Raw genomic sequence first — 21,744 nt, 5'->3', positions numbered from 1 at the left:
CTGTGCAGAAAATGATCGTACGGAACCATCCGAGCAGGGGATGGAGAGGGGCGTGAAGGGCTGTTTGGGCTCATTACCATATGCGTACGCCCCGCATTTCATGGGCGTTCCCATGAAAACGCTGGGCGTACGTATGGTAATCCGGCCGTGACGCACATATGGGGGGCGGACATATGACATAGCCGGATGCCAGCTGCCCGCCCATATCCCTGCTTTCATACGGAAAAATGTCCGAGTGGTCTGGAGCACTCTGTGCTGCCTGACCGCTCGGTTCAGCATTCGATGTTCGGCGACCATCCGAGAATGGGGGAGGTTCCCACAGATGGGGGAGGTGTTCACATGAAACATCCACTCGCGGTCCGTTCGGTCGGCGTCTTACCGCATTCGGACAGTGTGAGCGATCCGTACGGTAGGCGGGGCTAAGAACACTCGGTTCCTGTCCGAAATACGCATCCATCCGATTCAACTAGAATAAGGGCCATAGTAACCATCCGGCTTCCCTGCATCCACGGGCCAGTATTGGTGAAAACGATACTGTAAGCTGTGAGGCGGTCACAGTTGACTGTATATGACGTCAAATCAATGTTATTGAAGTTTATAAAACTACAGGAACAAAAAAGGCTCAAATTAGGTGTTTTTTACATACAAATTCAAATACAATGTTATATGGTCTGCGCATGTTCATGATGACTCTTGCAATGCCTGTTTGCAGCCCTATGTGAGCTGCCTCCGGGAGGGGGAATGGCCACGCCCCATGCAAAAAATGAGGGGGAGAGAGAGGACAGGCTGCTGCAGCTGTTTCTCTCTCCAGCTAAGTACATGGCACTGAGCAGCGTGTGCTGAGCTGGGGAGACAGGCAGTGCTGCGGCGGCAGCCTGTCATCTCTCTCTCCACTGCCCGGCTCCCAGCAACAGGGGAGGAGGAGCAGGCCCCAGCATCAGATCCAGGCCTAGGTAAAAAGGAACCACTCCCCTCTCGACACCACTGGGTACACATCCACGCTTAGGTGGCACTTTCACAATCAAGGTATGGATTTTAGGGCCGACCCTGCCTAGGTCAACACCAAAAGTTCAACATGAACGAAATCGACATTGGAAAAATGTCGACACAAGCAAAAGCTCAACCCGGAAAAGGCTAGACACCTGAGCGTGAAAAAGTAAAAAGTCAGGTCAACTCTGCATGTAAAACCATATGGCGTTGAACTTTCAATTATCGACATAGAAACTGTCGACCTATCATTGCAATCTCCACATTCTCCCTGATATGCTTTTTCAGAAGAAGGCAAGTACGGTCCCACGTTTTGGTACATCTCCCCCACAGCTGTATGATATTATATGAGACTGGCAGGGAATCTGTCACAAGGACTGTTATTGTGTCATCTGTCTTTAAATGTTCACGAGGAACTCTCCAGGGGAGGTGCCAGCTGAAATAATTAGATAAGAACGCCGACTTATATAAATATGCTTTATGCCAACCGTGGATGAAAGATTGGTTTCCTGAGAAGGAAGGTTACATATGTAAAATCAGAGACCGATCTGCAGAACACCCAGAAATCCTGGCACACTGACAGCGCAGGTAAATAGTGCGTTGAGAACAGGAAGTCGGATCACCAAGCGATAAGTAAATGTTGATCTTCTCTCCCAGAGTGAGGTGTGTAATATACGGTACTAAGGTTATAACTATGCAATCCTGGCTAAACATGCTACAATCCGGCAGCCCGTCGCGGGTCACTGGCCCAGCCTCATAGAAGATGCGGCCAGCAAATAACAACAATGATTGGTAATATGTTCAACGTTAATTGGTAATCAGGTAAAAGTGGTCAGACGGTGATAATGCAATCATCTGCCAACCACTAGGAGGCACCGGTATGCAACACTGATCTGGGTGCATGGCCTGAGGGTCCAAACTTGACCTTGTCCAGCTTATCCACTTATTGTTATGTTCATCGGCAATGAGCTGATCTAGTGTGGCAGGAATGTCCAGGACTGGGTTCTCCAAATTTTACATTTATTTTTGTTGTTCTTCTTTTTTGTTTTAATGCTGGTGCCAAAGATTCATTCACATCATGTCACACAATAGTACCCATTATTCACATTACACCACATGAGTATCCGATACACAGTACATATTATGCCAAACAGTATTACCCCTTATTCACATTATGCCACAAAGTAGAACCCCTTATTCACATTATGCCACACAGTAGTACCAAGTATATACATATTACACCAGCCTTATTAATATTACAATACACAGTAGTACCCCTTATTTACATTATACCACACAGTAGTACCCTTTATTCACAGTACACAACATAGCAGTACCCTTAAAACACATTGGCCCTTATTCAGATCTGATCGCAGTACAAATGTGTTCTCCAAATGGGCAAAACCATGTGCACTGCAGGGGGGGCAGATGTAACATGTGCAGAAAGAGTAAAATTTGGGTATGGTGTGTTGAACCCAAAATCTATATTGCAGTGTAAATATAAAGCAGCCAGTGTTTACCCTGGACAGAAAAAAAATAACTCACAAATCTAACTCATTCTGTACATGATACATCTGCCCCACCTGCAGTGCACATGGTTTTGCCCATTTTGAGAACAAATTTGTACTGTGATCAGATCTGAATAAGGGCCATTATGCCTTACAGTAGAGCCTCTTATTCATGTTATGCTAAATTGTAGTCTCCCTTATACATGCTAAACAACACAGTAGTGCCCCTTATTTATGATTCACCAGACAGTAGTACCTCTTGTTTATTTTATACCACCAAGTAGTACCCATATTATATGCTGCAGGCCACACAGTAGTACCCCTCATACACAGTACACCACAAGGTAGTACATCTTATGCATGTTATGCCACATAGTAGTAGTTGTAGCAAGCCTTATACACAGTATGGCACACAATAGTACTCCTTTATACACAGTATGCCACACAATTGTGCCACTTTTATACAACAGAGTATGTGTATTTTAGTGGGCTTTCCTGGGAAACGATGTGATGGCTAAGCCAATGCGGATGTGATTGAGAACTGGTCACACATGACACCATACTCAGATGGAGAAACTGCTGTCATATAGATAAGGAAAGTTTTGATGGTAACGATGGTGCATCTAAAGACACCCAGTTTAGGATCAGCCTCCAAAACAGCAAAGACAGAAAGACAAACTTTATATCCAACTTGCAGGCTGTCATTTAATATTTAATAATCACTTATATTTGGCTACATCTGTCACTCCAAGTGTGTGAGTGTGTCTGTAACGCTGGGTGGAGCCTCTGACTCACATGACTGAATCACATGACAGAGAACCATCCCAGTGAGCCCACAGTGCCAGACACCCTCTGCCTCCCCATGCTGCCCCCGGAGAAGACACTGCTACTCCACAGCCACCAGGTGAGCGCCCCCCTCCCGCGATTTGCGCCCCCCCCCTCCCGCGAATCGCGGCACCCCCCAACCCCCGTGACCCCCCTCCCGAGATTCATGGCACCCCCCACCACTCCCGCGATTCGAGGCATCCCCCCGCCACCCCCCCTCTTGCAATTCGCTGCACCACCCCCCCGTGACGCCCACCTTCCACGATTCGTGGCACACCCCGCCACCCCCCCTCCCGCGATTCACGGAACACACCCCCCCACAACCTCCCGCGATTCGCGCCCCCCCTTCCCACAATTCGAGGCGACCTCCACAACTCCCCCTCCCGCAACTCGCGGCACCCCCCCGCCTCACCCCCGCAACCCCCCCTCCCGCGATTCGCGGCATCCCCCCCGCCACCCCCCTCCCGCTATTCGCACACCCCCCGCGACCCCCCCTCCCGCGATTCGCGCCCCACCCCCCGCAACCCCCCCTCCCGCGATTCGTGGCACCCCCTCCCGCGATTCGCGCCAAACACCCCCCCCCCGCCCCGCGACCCCCCCCCCTCCCGCGATTCGCTGCAACCCCACATACCATGGCCTGCACACACATAATCGCGGCCTGCACACATATAACGGCAGCCTGCACACAAATACCGCAGCCTGGATACACATACCGTGGCCTGCACACACATATTGTGGCCTACACACACATACCACACACAGATACCGTGGCCTGTACACACATACTGTGGCCTGCACACACATATCATGGCCTACACACACATACCGACCGTGGCTTACACACACATAACGGCAGCCTACACACACATACCGCGGCTTGCATACACATAACGGCAGCCTGCAGGCACATAATTGTGGCCTGCACACACATACCATGGCCTGCACACATATACCGCCGCCTAAACACACATACTGTGGCCTGCACACAAATACCGCAGCCTGAACACATATAGCGTGGCCTGCACACACAGAATCGCGACCTGCACACACATAACAGCAGCCTGCACACACATTTATCGTGGTCTGCACACACATACTGCAGCCTGCGCACACATACCGCAGCCTGGACACACATAATTGTGTCCTGCACACACATAATCTTGGCCTGCATACACATACCATGGCCTGCACACACATAATCGTGGCCTGGACACACATACCGTGGCCTGCACACACATAATCGTGGCCTCACAAACATACTGTGGCCTGCACACACATAATCGTGGCTTGCACACACATACCATGGCCTGCACACACATTTATCGTTGTCTGGACACACATACCATGGCCTGCGCACACATAATCATGGCCTCACAAACATACTGTGGCCTGCACACACATAATCGTGGCTTGCACACACATAATCGTGGCCTGCACAAACATACCATGGCCTGCACACACATAACGGCGGCCTTCACACACACAAGCCTGGAATTGCTCTGTATGTGAGAGAACAGAAGAAAGGACCCTCCGATAAATGGATCTATTGCAGACCGGAGCCACACAGCCATGAATAGCTGGGTTGTGTGGGCAGACACTGGCTGCGCTTTCACCACCATGCCGGCCATTATTTATTGCTGCACTGAATCACTGGAAATGGTTATTCTATCTCCCCAGCTGGCCTCACAGTTACATACACAGGGTTGTTCCATGAATTCTCCTCCATCGTCATTGGAGACGCGGCATCTGCATTATGGCTTCTATTTATCACATTCATATTGTGGTTTGGGGTATTTACATGGCAGCAGTAGGGAATGCGCTCCGTGACCAGTTATAGTCTCCTTCCGCCTGTAGTAATGCTCCCATTCCAATATTTTGGGCTACTTTTATCTGGATGTAATTTCAAAACAAACTTTTGCCGGACACTCGTCCCTCCCTGGGCTGGTCAGTACAGAGTACAGTTACTATACACATCTGGGCTGGTTAGTACAGAGCACGGTTACTATACACATCTGGGCTGTTAGTACAGAGCACGGTTACTATACACATCTGAGCTGGTTAGTACAGAGCACGGTTACTATACACATCTGGGCTGGTTAGTACAGAGCACAGTTACTATACACATCTGGGCTGGTTAGTACAGAGCACGGTTACTGTACACATCTGGGCTGGTTAGTACAGAGCACGGTTACTGTTCACATCTGGGCTGGTTAGTACTGAGCACGGTTACTATACACATCTGGGCTGTTAGTACAGAGCACGGCTACTATACACATCTGGGCTGGTTAGTACAGAGCACGGTTACTATACACATCTGGGCTGTTAGCACAGAGTATGGTTACTATACACATCTGGGCTGTTAGTACAGAGTACGGTTACTATACACATCTGGGCTGTTAGTACAGAGTATGGTTACTATACACATCTGGGCTGTTAGCACAGAGTATGGTTACTATACACATCTGGGCTGGTTAGTACAGAGCACGGTTACTATACACATCTGGGCTGGTTAGTACAGAGTACAGTTACTATACACATCTGGGCTGTTAGTACAGGGCACGGTTACTATACACATCTGGGCTGGTTAGTACCGAGTATGGTTACTATACACATCTGGCATGGTTAGTACAGAGTACAGTTACTATACACATCTGGGCTGGTTAGTACAGGGCACGGTTACCATACACATCTGGGCTGTTAGTACAGAGTATGGTTACTATACACATCTGGCATGGTTAGTACAGAGTACAGTTACTATACACATCTGGGCTGGTTAGTACAGGGCACGGTTACTATACACATCTGGGCTGGTTTGTACAGAGTATGGTTACTATACACATCTGGGCTAGTTAGTACAGAGCACGGTTACTATACACATCTGGGCTGTTGGTACAGAGCACGGTTACTCTACACATCTGGGCTGTTAGTACAGAGTACGGTTACTATACACATCTGGGATGGTTAGTACAGAGTACAGTTACTATACACATCTGGGCTGTTAGTACAGGGCACGGTTACTATACACATCTGGGCTGGTTAGTACCGAGCACGGTTACTATACACATCTGGGCTAGTTAGTACAGAGCACGGATATTATACACATCTGAGCTGGTTAGTACAGAGCACGGTTACTATACACATCTGGGCTGGTTAGTACAGAGCACGGTTACTATACACATCTGGGCTGGTTAGTACAGAGTATGGTTACTATACACATCTGGGCTGGATAGCACAGAGCACGGTTACTATACACATCTGGGCTGGTTAGTACAGGGTACGGTTACTATACACATCTGGGCTGGTTAGTGCAGAGCATGGTAACTGTACACATCTGGGCTGGTTAGTACAGAGCACGGTTACTATACACATCTGGGATGGTTAGTACAGAGCACGGTTACTATACACATCTGGGCTGGTTAGTACAGAGCACGGTTACTATACACATCTGGGCTGGTCAGTACAGAGTACAGTTACTATACACATCTGGGCTGGTTAGTACAGAGTACAGTTACTATACACATCTGGGCTGGTTAGTACAGAGCACGGTTACTATACACATCTGGGCTGGTTAGTACAGAGCACGGTTACTATACACATCTGAGCTGGTCAGTACAGAGCACGGCTACTGTACACATCTGGGCTGTTAGTGCAGAGCATGGTAACTGTACACATCTGGGCTGGTTAGTACAGAGCACGGTTACTATACACATCTGGGATGGTTAGTACAGAGCACGGTTACTATACACATCTGGGCTGGTTAGTACAGAGCACGGTTACTATACACATCTGGGCTGGTCAGTACAGAGTACAGTTACTATACACATCTGGGCTGGTTAGTACAGAGTACAGTTACTATACACATCTGGGCTGGTTAGTACAGAGCACGGTTACTATACACATCTGGGATGGTTAGTACAGAGCACGGTTACTATACACATCTGGGCTGGTTAGTACAGAGCACGGTTACTATACACATCTGAGCTGGTTAGTACAGAGCACGGCTACTGTACACATCTGGGCTGTTAGTACAGAGCACGGTTACTGTACACATCTGGGATGTTAGTACAGAGCACGGTTACTATACACATCTGGGCTGTTAGTACAGAGTACGGTTACTATACACATCTGGGATGGTTAGTACAGAGCACGGTTACTATACACATCTGGGCTAGTTAGTACAGAGCACAGTTACCATACACATCTGGGCTGATTAGTACAGAGCACGGTTACTATACACATCTGGGCTGGTTAGTACAGAGCACGGTTACTATACACATCTGGGCTGTTACTACTTATTACATATACTATACATATCCACAACTGTTGGAAACTTCAAGAAAGTTATCCTTAAATGTCATGTATTAGACAGATAATGAAACCTTATCAGATAGATACAGTTATGTGGAAGTAATTACATTGTAATGAAATATTCCTATCTTCGTTAAGTTTGAAGACAATCTTGTAGCTTCCTTTTATACTTTTTATAATTGTAAGAATATTCAGTGTATCTAAATGTATTTTATTATATTATTGATACTTTCTCATTTTATTATATAGGTATTATATGTATATGTAATGTGCCGTATAGGTTTAGAAGGCTATATTAGCTGCAGAGTATATCGCACTGTAAATCATTTTTTGTTGTTTCCTGTCAAATTAATATGGACGGTATGCAGTCTGTTTGCAGCCGTCTAAGTCAGTAGAGACCTAATTATCATATCACTAGTATTGGGCTGGCCTCTCTTGTGTCTTTCCCGATATAATCAGACAGCTTGGCGTCACCAGCCACGCCCTCTGATGAAGTCCTTTGACGAAACGCGTTAGTGCGTTTCGTCAAAGGACTTCATCAGAGTACAGTGTACTGTATATATATATATATATATATATATATATATATATATGCACCTCTGAGTAGCCTTGAAATTCTTTTGGAAGGAGTGAGTGCCGGTGTTCTACTGTATATGCCATTATTCTCTCCGGGCACCTTCATGTTGCAGCAGAGAGCAAGTGCAGACTACTCGCTACATATATATATATATATATATATATATATATATATATATATATATATACACACACATACTCACACACCACACGCATTGACAATTTCGGCACCCTTCCATGCTTCCTCCCAGTTCCTCTGGGTTAATTGCTGGGAATATTGTTCTTTGAACTAAAACAAAGACATGGATCAGCAACAAAAGGACAGTTTACCTTCACGTTACTCACCCCCAGCATCTAATCTGGCTTTGGTTTGCTCATGCTTAGTCACTGTGATTATGTGACATATAAATTCATCAGCGTGTTGGCACAGCCAGGGAGAGAAGGACGGATCCCAACAGGCAGCAGCAGTAACCTCCAGCCAGAGGCAATACAGAGATCCAACGGGTTTCCCAATGCACAGTCCCAGCTTTGTGCACTGCTGTCCTCTCCGGACACTTATAACCCCAGCCTAGGAACAGAGGCCCTCATTCTGGTTGGCTCAGTCCCCAGCGAATTCGCAACGGGCACCGATGTTAACGCACTGCGCATGTGCAGGGCTTCTGTGCAAGCGCATTCGGTGACTTGCATAGTCTCTTCACATGAGAACGCCTGGTGTTTTACTGGGCGTATACACAAAAATGGTGGGTGTGCCCAGGAAAACACTTGGCATCCATATAAGCATGCTGGCGGGCAGCTGATGTCATGGAACGTCAGCTCCCCTCCCTGTTCTTGGACCCGGACGCCGCCAGCCCAGGTCAGTTAATACTGACTTAGATTTGCGAATAGGGTAAACATTATTTGATGGTAAGCGACCGTCAAATGATTTCGGCCCCCTATGCTACCCTGCCACCGAGCGGCGGGGATGTGCGGACCATGACGGGGTGCGGGCATTCGTACGGGTGGCGGGCAGTGTTAGAAGTTAGTCAATCAGAACCAACCCTAGACAACAGTTTTTACTAAGTGCCAGGAGCAGTTGCTTTCACTGTCTATGTGTACTAAGGGGCATATTTACTAAGCCCTAGACCACAGGTCAACCTGTGGCCCTCCAGATGTTGTAGAACTACATGTCCAAGCATGCCCTGAGTTTTGGCATGCTCTTATAGGGAAAAAAATTGGCAATGCATGCTGGGACATGTAGTTTCACAACATCTGGAGGGCACAGGTTGAAGACCCATGCCTTAGACGGAGATATAGTACCAGCCAATCAGCTCCCAACTGTAATTTTGCTGGCTTTATCTCCCTCCACTTTATCGCTATGCAAGGCTTAGTAAATGGAACCGTTATTCATTTACAGCCGATTGCAGTATGTGAATAGAGTTTTCTGCTCACTTAGTAAATAACCCCATTCTCTTTCCTGCTGGAACTATGGCCCTTATTCTGACTGAGTCAGATGGATTCGAGTACGGCTGGATAGAAAATCGCTGGAATGGGTTTAACTACAAAACTGCCAACTTGGATCAACTGGTGACAAAGTCCGTGAGGAGGCGTGGTGATGTCAAGCTGGGGTAAGTTAGGGATGGACATCGGAAACCAATGGTTTGCAACCATTGATGGCCCCATCCAATGGCTCCAATTCGGAATCAGGCCTATAAACTTCACACGACATGATGTGTGCAACCAGCGATGTCTACAGTGACAGGACCTGGCCGGGGTAGCGGGGACATGTTGCACTGAGCAAGACGATGGAGGACATCATTAATGACCAGCAGGAGCGTGCTTCGCATGGTATGTTGCGCCCATGTGCTTGCACAGGCTTCGAACGCCTGTGCTCACACGCCACCTGCTGTTTGATTGACAGGGTGTGGCCATTTGGGGGAGTGCCACTGGTGTTTTCTGGGTGTGTCCATCATCAGCAGACTCCTTTCACACACGGCCTTCGCAGCGTCTAATAACTCGTGGCTCATTGAGCGCAGCGAGCAGGGGGGGATCATCCGATGGTGAATGATTTTTCCTTTGTGTGCACAGCTGCGTACGGGTTCACAGCCATGCGGGGGGGGGGGGTGCCGTTTGGCAGGGTGGTGCGTGCGTTCGGAGCCCAGCGTGCAGGTCTGGATTAGGGCCATAGTACGTATATACTAGACCAGCTGGTCTCAAACTGTGGGTGCTGACCCTATAGTGGGTCACGGCGCTCTCAGCATGGGGTCCTGACTTCATGTTGCTGACGACCAGGCTGATGATTCTCAGATCCCTCAGTCAGTGATCCAAGGAATCTGAGAAATTAGTTGAATTGTCTGTTACTTCAGACTCCTCGCAGCACTGGCTTAGAGATCTCAAGATTCATCAGGTAGGCTTCTGGCCATCCTCTGCCTCCCCCTGTCATCCTCTGCCACTTCCTACCATCCTCTGCCTCCACCTGACATCCACTGCCTCCCCCTGTCATCCACTGCCTCCACCTGACATCCACTCCCTCCCCCTGTCATCCTCTCCCTCCCCCTGTCATCCTCTGCAACTTCCTACCATCCTCTGCCTCACCCTGTCATCCACTGCCTCCTCATGTCATCCTCTGCCTCTCCCTGTCATCCTCTGCCACTTCCTTCCATCCTCTGCCTCACCCTGTCATCCACTGCCTCCCCCTGTCATCCTTTGCCTCCCCGTGTCATCCTCTGCCTCGCCTTGTCATCCACTGCCTCCCCATGTCATCCTCAGCTTCTTTCTGCCATCCTCTGCCTCCACCTGTCACCCACTGCCTCCCTGCAATCCCCAAAAGCCTTCACAGCAGGTATAAGCTTTAACATTCACATATATAAATTAAAACACACATGCAATGCAGGGACCAGAGTCTATGCAGGGACTAAAGGAGCTTGTCTCTGCAATTGTGTAAGAAATGTGATCGCATACAGTAGTAGTCACATCACTTCTGTTTTGTGTCTCCGCAATGCTGCTGTGCACGTGCTCTCTGCTGACCACACGTGTGCGGTGACCATTCTGTGGTAACTTGCTGGGATACTGTAATCGGGTTGGGATCATTTGGTCTATTGCATTATGGTAGAAAGTCATTAGGTCGAATCCATTAGGTCGACATGCTAAAAGGTCGACATGATTCTAGGTCGACATGGGAAAAGGTCGACATGATTCTAGGTCGAAAGGTCATTAGTTCGACAGGTCATTAGTTCGACAAGGTCATTATTTCGACATTGTCTATGTCGACATTCACAAGGTCGACATGGGGTTTTTCACTGGTTTTTTACCTGAATGTCAACACAGTCGACATGGACACAGTTTAAAGTGCACTGCATCCCCTCGCATCGCTCGCTGCGCTCGCTATGCGTCGGGCACGGTGCCTCGCTACGCTCGGCACACTATTTTATTCTCCCACCACGCCCTAGTGGATGGTAGGGCATGAAATACCGCCTGTCGGCACATGTTGGCTCAAAAAACAGTGAAAAACTCCATGTCGACCTTGTGAATGTCGACATAGACAATGTCGAACTAATGACCTTGTCGAACTAATGACCTGTCGAACTAATGACCTTTTGAACTAGAATCATGTCGACCTTTTCCCATGTCGACCTAGAGTCATGTCGACCTTTTAGCATGTCGACCTAATGGATTCGACCTAATGACTTTCTACCATAATGCAGTAGACCAAATGACCGCATCCCACTGTAATCATTTTTATTTTCTAATGGGGTTCCCATTATGCGATATGCAAAATATCTTTAACGTTATCGTTGTCGTGCATATTGTTAACATTTATTGTCTAGTGTGCGCGCACCTTTATAGATAGTAAATACAGGTCTTTCAGCAGCAGTTAGCTTAGTCTCCTGTGAGCTGGGGCTGAGGGCCGGGTCGGAATCACATAAGGGCAAATTGTGTCATGTGAAAAAAGGTCACAGCCAGATGTAGATGGAAGATTATGATTACTTATATAAGGTTATACATTGCATTATGTATTATGAATAAATTGTTAGTTAATTTTAAACATTGAAGCTGTGATCTCATGAAAAAATGAGGTGTGTTATTTAACATAAATCACTGTGGTAATATATAGGAAGAATGTTGGTATTTGTCATTTTAGTTTTGTCTTCAGGTTACTGCTACTGATTTATGACTTTGGGAACCACAGTCGCATGGCCCATAGGTATAGTGAGCGGGGATGCTTCTGAACACTCCTCTGAGCTCTGCTTGTGCTGTCTCCACAGGAGTTAAGGCCTCCATACAGCATACACTATGCGATTTGGGGACGATTTCACCCGATTCGGATGAATCGGGCAATGAAATATTTTTTTTTCAAGTGCTCTCGCCGCAGAAGCAGCGCCGCTGCCCAGCAGCGTCTTCTCCTGCCTGGCTCCCTGCGCCACCCCCTGCTCCCTCCACCCGGCTCTCTGGTCACAAGCATCCCCCCCACTGCTGTCCCCTGCTCCCTGGTCCCCTCACCAGCGCCTGCTGCTCCCCGGGAGTTGCATGTGATAAATCGCATGCGATTTATCACATGAAGTGCCTAATTGCATGTGAGCCCTCCTGGTGGGCTGCCGGGACAATCAGGTTTGACTTGTCCTTAGGACAAGTCAGACTAAAGTATGGGGGCCTTTAGATTTGGTTTGTTATTTTGTTTCTGTGCTGAGTAAATACTGGCTGCATTATTTTTACACTGCGATATAGATATCAGTTTGAAGTAGAAACCCCACCCAAATCTAACTCTCTCTGCACCTGTTACATCTGCCCCACCTGCAGTGCACATTGTTTTGTCCATTAGAGGGAGAATTTACTTTTGCAAGTGAACCAGAATCAGGCCCCAGGTGCCTATAGAATTGTAGGTAAAGTGATTTACTTGAAGTCAGGACATGTTGGTAACATGAGACCAGACTTGTATAAAGGTGGATTTAGCAGGGGTGTATTGTCTACAGTAATTACAGTGCACGCTACGGCTTTCACCCTGCCATTGTCTCCCTAAATGCTTCCCATAGACCACTTACCCTTAGTTCCAGTAATAAGTGCGGAACACACACATAGGGATCAGCGCAGAAGGACGCGCTCTGTAAGGCGAGGACCGAGTGTCACATTCCTACATACATGGTGGCTCTCTCATACCAGCACAGACCTACTGCAGCGAGAAACACAAGGGTAGAATCATCATTTCTAACACATTCCACCAGGGGCCAGACATAACTGACTGCCCAGAACCATCGGACTAGAGATGTGGAACTGATTAGACCGTTGGATATATTCTGCCAAATTAAATGGAAATATATAAAAATTGCAACTGCAGCACTATAGTGGGATCCACATTGCGTGGCCGGTACCACAGGTGTAAGCACACTAGACAAGTTTTTAAAAGATATTGCTTAAAAGGGCCCTGTTGAGCGATATCGTATGAGTGTGTGTGTATGCGTTATATCATTAACAATGCGGGCTCCTGTGCATCATTAATAACCCCTCCCCCAGAGCTTGCCCTAGCTACAGTAATTTGATGCCCCAGGCAAGATTTTGGTTTGGGCCCCTTGCACCGTCACTACTTCCGCTCCTTACTCATTGTTCCTTATTGACGTTATACCACACCTTTTTATCCTTATTCACACTGCACCACACGGTGGTGCTCTTTATACAAAGGCCCAGGGGAGGAGCAGCTGCTACAGGTGGGCATGAACAGCCTCCACTATCTACTCTCTGCATGGGTCCTTCCACTGCTACTGGCTCAATTGTATGTGTTGTATGCCCCTGAGTATTCTAAATGCCCAAGTCATTTGCCTAGTTTGCCTATGCCTAGGTCCGGCTCCGTTCGACAATCGGCACTGCCGATATAGTTAACAATATTGGCAGTGCCAGCTAGTGTGTAGGGGGCTTATGCGTAAAGGCCTTAGCAATGACTGCGTGCGATTGGTCACAGGTGCTGGAAACACACCCATGTATGCAAATAATTACACTGTTGTGTTTTCAACTTAATTATTTCATGCAATACACATGTGTTTAACATCATAATGTTGCTTACTCAATTGTTTTAGTCAATGGCCATCCCTACAGCAATGAAGGGTGGCATGGCCTAAAATGGGGCATGTGTAATGCAATGCAAAAAAGAAACAGGGGGCTCTATTGTAAACGAAAGGGAGCTAACATTCTGGCACACAGATATCACTGGGGAGAAGTTGGGGAGCAGCCCCCCATTAGGTGCCTCTTGGCACCACTGATCCTACCAGTCTTCGGTCCTCCCCCATCTTCTCCCCAGTATCCAAGTGCAGCTCTCTTGTCCCGCAGGCCCCTTCCAATCATTTCTGCCCGACACCCCCCACCGTCCTACCACTGGTATTGCACAGGATCATCCTCCTCAGTTTTATTATTACGGTATATGAATAATGGTTTGGCTTATTCCCCGTACACACCCGGCGACATCGGCCGCAGCCACTTGTAGCCGATTTCAGTGTACGCACATATCAGTAAATTATATCGTTCAGTAACGTCATCGGGTCCCGCTGAATATGCAGGTCGGCCTGCGTGTTCAGCAGACGGGAAAGGACGTTAGCGATGTGTTGGAACGCACCAGCTGTTGTTGAACTACACATCCCAGCATGCCCTGATACAGTTTTGCTATTCGGCAATGCTAAAACTGTTGCAGGGCATGCTGGGATGCGTAGTTCAACAACAGCTATTCCCTATACCTGTATGGGGCTTTAGAGTTCTTCACCTTGCAGGGGGCCCAGAGACCCCTAGTTACGTACGTGGAGGGAGTCGCGGTGTGATATTTGTGTGAATAATGCCCAATAAACGCTTTTTGTGTAATAACAAATGTGCCGTTAATATTTATTATTTTACAGTTTCATGGAATCCTCCCATTCTTATGCCCGGTAACATTTTATAGGGAATTATTTACAATATTACGGCTGACATTTTTATTTTCCTCATATTTCTCTGGCCAGCAGAGACTTCTGCTAGTCCATCGAATACACTTACGTGGGCGCCGGTTACTTGTTTTATACTGTATCAGTAAATTGTGACTGTGTTACCTTCCTGGAGCTGCTCGTTGTGTTATTTATTACCACTGCAAATGTCACAACACAGAGCTAAATGTCATGTTCATTTTTTTTAACAACATTCTCAAGATCTTTTAGGAAACACAAAGCAATGTTAAATCCCCCGTCACTGCGGGAGACTTGTGATTTCTTGGGCAGTCCCCAGCACCCACCCCCCTGAGGAGTAGAGACTCCACCCACATTCTAGTGAAGTAGGCGGAATGTGGAGAGAACACCAGGAAACGGTTCCGTATTGGGGTGGGGTGAGGCTTAATGGTGCAGAAATAGTATTTTAGCCCCGTCCCTAACTTGCAGACCCACCCACGAATTGCAACATTTTACCTCTATGGAATGGGGCACAATTATGTGACCTGGGTTAACACCATGCTGCACTGCAGGTGGGCAGATGTTCATTGTGTAGAGAGTTGTATTTGAGTGAGGTGTGTCCAAACTGAAATCTAAAGCTGGGTACCCAGCCCAACATCTCCAGCCACAGGACCCTGTAGGGGAACAGACACCAGCAGGTGCATACGCACTTTCTGATGCAGGCAGCGATGGAGTAACACAGGGGGCCATGCTGCGCTTGGCATTGCCCTCGCGAACAGTATCCCCCCCGATGATCCTGAATACCTGTGGGAGCGCGCATCCTCAGCGTCATAATGGGTGCACACTGAACGATGTGCATGAGAAGGCCCGGTGTTTCGTGGGCGGCTGATGTCACATGACGCCAGCCACCCGCCCTATATTCGGACCGCATGGTTGCGAGGGTGTACGGCGGTGGGACGGGCACTCTGGGACTCGGAACGCTGCAGCTTACCAAGAATCGGGCCTATCCTCCAGTCTGTACTCGGCTTAAGATGCAGTGTAAGAATAAAGTTGACCAACATTTGTGAGCTGCATGCAAAAGCAGACAGTATTTAACCTGCATGCAATCAGAATTAAGGTGTAATTAATTGTGGTGCAATGTGAGCTGTCCAGGTGCACGGTTACTTGCTTTTATTTTTTTTTTGCTCCAATCTTTGAATCAGCCACACGTTGTGCAATGCAACAAAAATTGTCTTTAAATTCCCAATACTGACTCACAGGTTGTACTAAGAGTGTGATGACAAGTACAAGTTATTCCAAATGTAACAAATTCCTTTGACACGGAAATGCTATCAGTACAATGCAAACTATGTTCCCATGACTCACCAGAGCTTAAAAATGTTGCATTTGTGTTAGTTTAATATCATATAGCAGGGGTGTCAAACTCAAATTCATCTGGAGCCGTATCAGCAGTTTGGTCACCCTCAAAGGGCCGGTCCCCCAAAAAGTACAAATGACAGAAAACTTGTACAAGGTGTACTGTAAAGCAGTATGAAACAGGACATGCATATAACAATAATGCGATAACAAAAATGGTGGGCCATCAAACACAGAGCTATGCTGAAGAAATTTAATTCCACATCCAGTACTAATTATATTGAGGTGCAGGGTTCAGTGGTAGACAGGGACAGAAGGTACAGAGCTGCCTTAGGGATGCTAGAGGAGGTGACACCATTTTGGGAAAGACATTTTAATGTGGGCTAGCAAGATAGACACGCAGTGACTAGAGGAGAGCATGGCCTGGTGTGTAAATGTCACCCTCAGTGACAGAGATCCCCACGTACAGCGACCAGCCCGAGCTATACACTACTAACCTATTTCAGTCAGCCGCCTCGCACACACGGTTACCGCTACTACCAGCAGTCCAGCAAGGATCGCCAGCTGCGTGACGTCCCAGTCCCAGCAACCAACCCCGCAGCTCCGGCGAGCGAGCGAGTGCGCACGGGGTGGGGGGTGGGTGAGAGGAGGTGGCCTAGGCAGGAGCTGGGACACACTGCCCCTGCGTGCTATCTCCTCGCGCGGGCCACATGACGAGGTCTGGCGGGCCGGATTTGGCCCGCGGGCCTTGTGTTTGACACCCGTGTCATATAGGATCAAGATGATACTTTTTTTCTGAATATTTCTTTGTGCCGGATCAGTCTTGTTACACCTACTATGATATTGCAAATTGATTATTCATTCTACATGTTGTGTCCTTGGATCAATTGATGTCAATGGAACATCAGCCAGTGTGTACCATGGATGTATCTGTTTAATGGCTTCGGGGGCTCAAACTTCCGCTTTTTGCAGAAATTTTGCTGAAACTTACTGTCATGTTCTTCAATGAGAACCGCTAAGGTGGGGATTTCGATTAGGTGCGATTGTGTTCCCTCAAAACAAAATAATGCCAAAGTTGCACCTGCAATTCAATCCCAAATTTATATCTTTGTTACAGAGTAAATTTACCTGTTTGTCCGCAACTCCCTGAGCGGGTGAAAACATCATGAAAATATATTAGGTAAACATGTAGGGGCTCGCTTCAGAACCCATGGACACTCTCCTTAGTGACTAATTAGCAGGGGCGGATTGGCCCGCCAGGGAACCAGGCCATTTCCCAGTGGGCTGGCCCAAAACTCTTTAAAAATGCTGGGCGTTCCCATGGTAATCGGGCCGTGACCTCGGTTCTGGGGGAGGGCAGCTGACATCACTGGATGTCAGCTACCCGCCCACTTTCTTAGATATGTCATACCCTCCAACATGACCCATTCCATTAGGTACAACATGCTCTGTTTCTGGACTTCCCTGTCAGTGGCAGTTACAGAGGTGAGGCTGCAGCACAGTCCAATATGCAAAAAGGGAAGCCACACCTACTGCCATCTTAAACATCCCTGTCCTTGACTCACTGGCGGTTGATGTGACCCCCCCTCTTTGAATTTTGGACTGTGCTGGAGTCCAACCTCTGTAACTGCCACTGGCAGGGAAGTCCAGGAACAGAGAATTTTGTACCTAATGGAATGGGTCATGTTGGAGGGTATGATATATGTGCGCGTTCCACATCATTCGATGGCCGGCGGTTTATGTTAAACATCCATTCACAGGCCCTGCGTGTGAACACACGCTGCGAGGGGGAGAAGGGGGGGGCGGGCATTCGCCGGGCAGGGTTTGGTGAACTCGCATCATGGCAGCGAATTCACAGACTTGTGAATAAACCAGAATAACCTCCTATGGGAGCCCTCCTGGGGAGCTGCCGGGGGAGCTCAAGGACAATTAGGTCCCAGTTATTTTTTGTCAATTTTCATTTAATCACTCTGCAAATAAATAAAATTCAGAAGCTTTTTACATCATTTTACTTAAAAAAAAAAAAAAGATGCAAAAATCAGCTATTTATCACCTTTTAAAAGCATCCGGTCCTTTCCTTATGCACCCTCAGCCTTCTGTATGGTCCTCCTGACAACGTTATTACTTTTCTGGGGTCTAGGAAGGTCTCCCATCTTTTACTTGCTCGTTTCCCAATTAGCTTTTTGGACACAATTCAGGTTCCCTCCCACCCAGATGTGCGAGTTGGCATTTCTAATTGAATTGTGCGAATCTCAGGTGCGCACCGCCTTCTGTAAGCTCACACCTAATTGAATACATCTCTAAGACTACAATCAGTCATAGCTGTGGCTTGATGTTTCCACATCAAAATGATAACATCGGGGCCACATTTACTGCCGTAAAGATCATAGCGTCCATCTTCACCACTGGCAAAGGTACTGGTGCCAAATATGCAAAGGATGTACCGAGTTGTGCCGAGACCTGGATCTGATGGAGGAGCCCGAGTCCCGCTCCTTCCTCCCCATTGCAAGCAGCCGGGCAGTGGGAGAGAGATTGACAGTCTGCCGCTGCAGCAGCCTCTCTCCCAGCTCAGCACACGATGCTCAGTGCCGTGTGCTGAGCTGCGGTGAGAGATGCAGCGGCAGCCTGACCTCTCTTCCTGTGGTGGTGTGCAATCCCACCTACACCTCCACCAGTGCACGCCAGCCCAAAGGGGTGTAATCACACCATGCCAGTAACCACACCCTCTCTCAGTGGCCATGCCCCTTTGCTTTACTGGGGCCCATCCGACCTGTCGCGCACCTGGACGTATACAGAGCCACTTTTAATAGAAAAGGGGGCCCATATACAGGTTCATTGTAGGCCCCTCTGGGATGCATGCTGGTATCTGTAGTCCCAAAGAACCGCACGTGGCTCATCCTTGTCCTACGCAGTGTTCCCTGGTGACCTTGGCTGACTTTATATTCTCAGTTCCTGCTAGGTTACATATAAAACATTTCCAGGCTGATGACTTTCGGCAGCTATAATGACCGGTCTTTTATAGTAGATGATATATGGTTTTGATTTGTTTGGACTGGGAGTTGTTTGCAGATGATGAGAACCCAGCAGCCACGACACCCTCTGCTATTCCTTATGGCTTTCACTTCCTGTATGATAAATGACAGGTTCTCCGGCAGCATAATGATTTTTGGGTGGGAGGGAGGCCGAGGGCTTCTCAGATGCAGCGCGTCGGACAAGAATGTGTTTGCGAGGCCTCGGTATAAGCTGCTCAATATGGGCTGCGTCTGCGCCAGTCGCTGGTTCCTCTTTACCATTGGAGCTTTACACAACCTTAAATATATATTTACCATATTCCACCTTTTATTTGGTGGATAACAGTTGTTGAATTAGGTGAAGTTTATTGCAATCACTTACTTAGCTTTAATATATTATTATTGTAAAATGTACTTAGAGAAGAGTGCTTGCTTAAGCACATTTGTCATTTATTAGCCATAGGGGGTAAATTAAATAGCTGTCCCATCTCTGAAGCGTAGGCATGCAGAGGATCCGTCACAGGTGTGCGGCACTGGTACCTCCCCCTTCTGCCGCACTACTCTCTCTACACCCCATCCCTCCAGGATATAGACGGCTTACCAGGATGTATGTAAGCAGTCTCTATTGGTGTGTACACACAGTTTGAGGCGATGGCTGTCGATACCGATTCAATATCCATGGCTACTGGGACCCGGGAGGAGGGAGGGATGTTGCGAGGACGACATGGAACTGCCTTTGATCTTCCAAATCAAAACAGAAGTAGACTTGCTTGCCAAGCCTATCTCTGCTTTCGATCCCGATGCTGCGGGGGCCGTGCATTGGGATCGAATCTGGATCGAATGCAGGTAACACTGTTCGATTTCGAAGCAAAAATCTAATAAAAACATTCCCAATTCAATTAGGAGCGAATTAGGATGTAATTGAATGGCAAGTAAAACGCATTCAATTTGGTCTCTCTAGTACAGATCTGTACTATATAGTCTACACAGTCTAATTATGTATTTGATTTTGATGCCGCGGGGGTGTGCATCGGGATTAAATCGGCATCTAATGCGGCTTAAAACCGATGTCCATTCGATTTTGATTTGAATCGGCTTATATAGGCAAAATCGAATAGAAAAATAGATCAGATGGAACCGTGTGCACAGGGCATTCATGCAGGGGTGGATGAGGTAGTTTGTGACCCAGCAGAGGGGGAGTCGCAGAGTGGCACCCCCGGTCCGGCTCCTGCGCACGCCTATGTCTGCCTGTGCAGGGATTTTCTGCGAGTCTGCCCATATTTATAAAGTGCCAATTATTTACAAGGCAGGTTGGTTTTGGCTTGTAAACAATTGATGCTTTAAAAAAGAAGAAGCAGGAAGACACACACAAAGTCCCACACCTCCACCAGCTCCCAGGCTATGACACTTAGCCTTGGATTTTGGTTTCTCACGAACAGGGGCTCTCCTTTTCCATTAGTGGTCATGTGATGAGAGGGAATCTTCCCCATGGCTCCAGGGATGACTGTCACGCCGCAGCACTGCAGCCTCGTGATTCCCATCCTGCGACTGCTGTGATTAGTCACTGACACTTATTTGTAACTTTAGATTCACTTTCCGTATAAATAAACCGGATCTTGCGGCTTGGCGGTGGAAGGGGAATTAGAAGGGGCTATTGCTGACTCGGATGGATCTGTCTGCGCAGACGCAATTAGGGAGTTTTTGCATACAGCACATGCGCAGAAAGGACTTCTGTGCGCATTGCACAGAATAAACAGCTTGAGTAAACAGGAAAGTCTTGAGTCTGTTTTTGAAGGATTCTAGAGCAGGGGCCTCTCGCACTGTGCAGGGAAGTGAGGGGTAGATTTAATAGGCTTGGTGAAGTGATAATGTGGCAGGTTCTTTATCACTGGCCAATCAGCTTTCAACTGTGTAATTACAGGCTTGGTTTGAAAAACGACAGGTAGGAGCTGATTGGCCAGTGATAAAGTACCAGCCACTTTATCACCAAGCTTAATAAATCTGCCCCTGAGTTCCATAGAGTCGGAGCCGCACGGCTAAAAGCTCGACCCCAAGATTAATTATGGGAGATTCTAGGTGCTGCTAATAGTCCTTCATCTACAGATCGCAGCACTTGGCTGGGACAGTATGGAATCAGAAGCTGCTTCAGGCACCTTGGGCCTTGGTCATGTAGGACTTTGAAACTCAGTAGTTGATCTTGAAGATGATTGGCCATTTCATGGGCAGCCAGTGGAGGGAGTAGAGAATGGGAGTCATGTGACTAGAACGGGTCTGGTTGGGTAACAGCCTGGCAGCTGTGTTTTG

Source organism: Crinia signifera, chromosome 5 (genome assembly GCF_055691185.1).
Source record: "Crinia signifera chromosome 5, ASM5569118v1, whole genome shotgun sequence".
NCBI classification, from domain to species: Eukaryota; Metazoa; Chordata; class Amphibia; order Anura; family Myobatrachidae; genus Crinia; species Crinia signifera.
The sequence above is the reverse complement of the archived record's forward strand: the minus strand, read 5'-3'. Positions refer to the sequence as shown.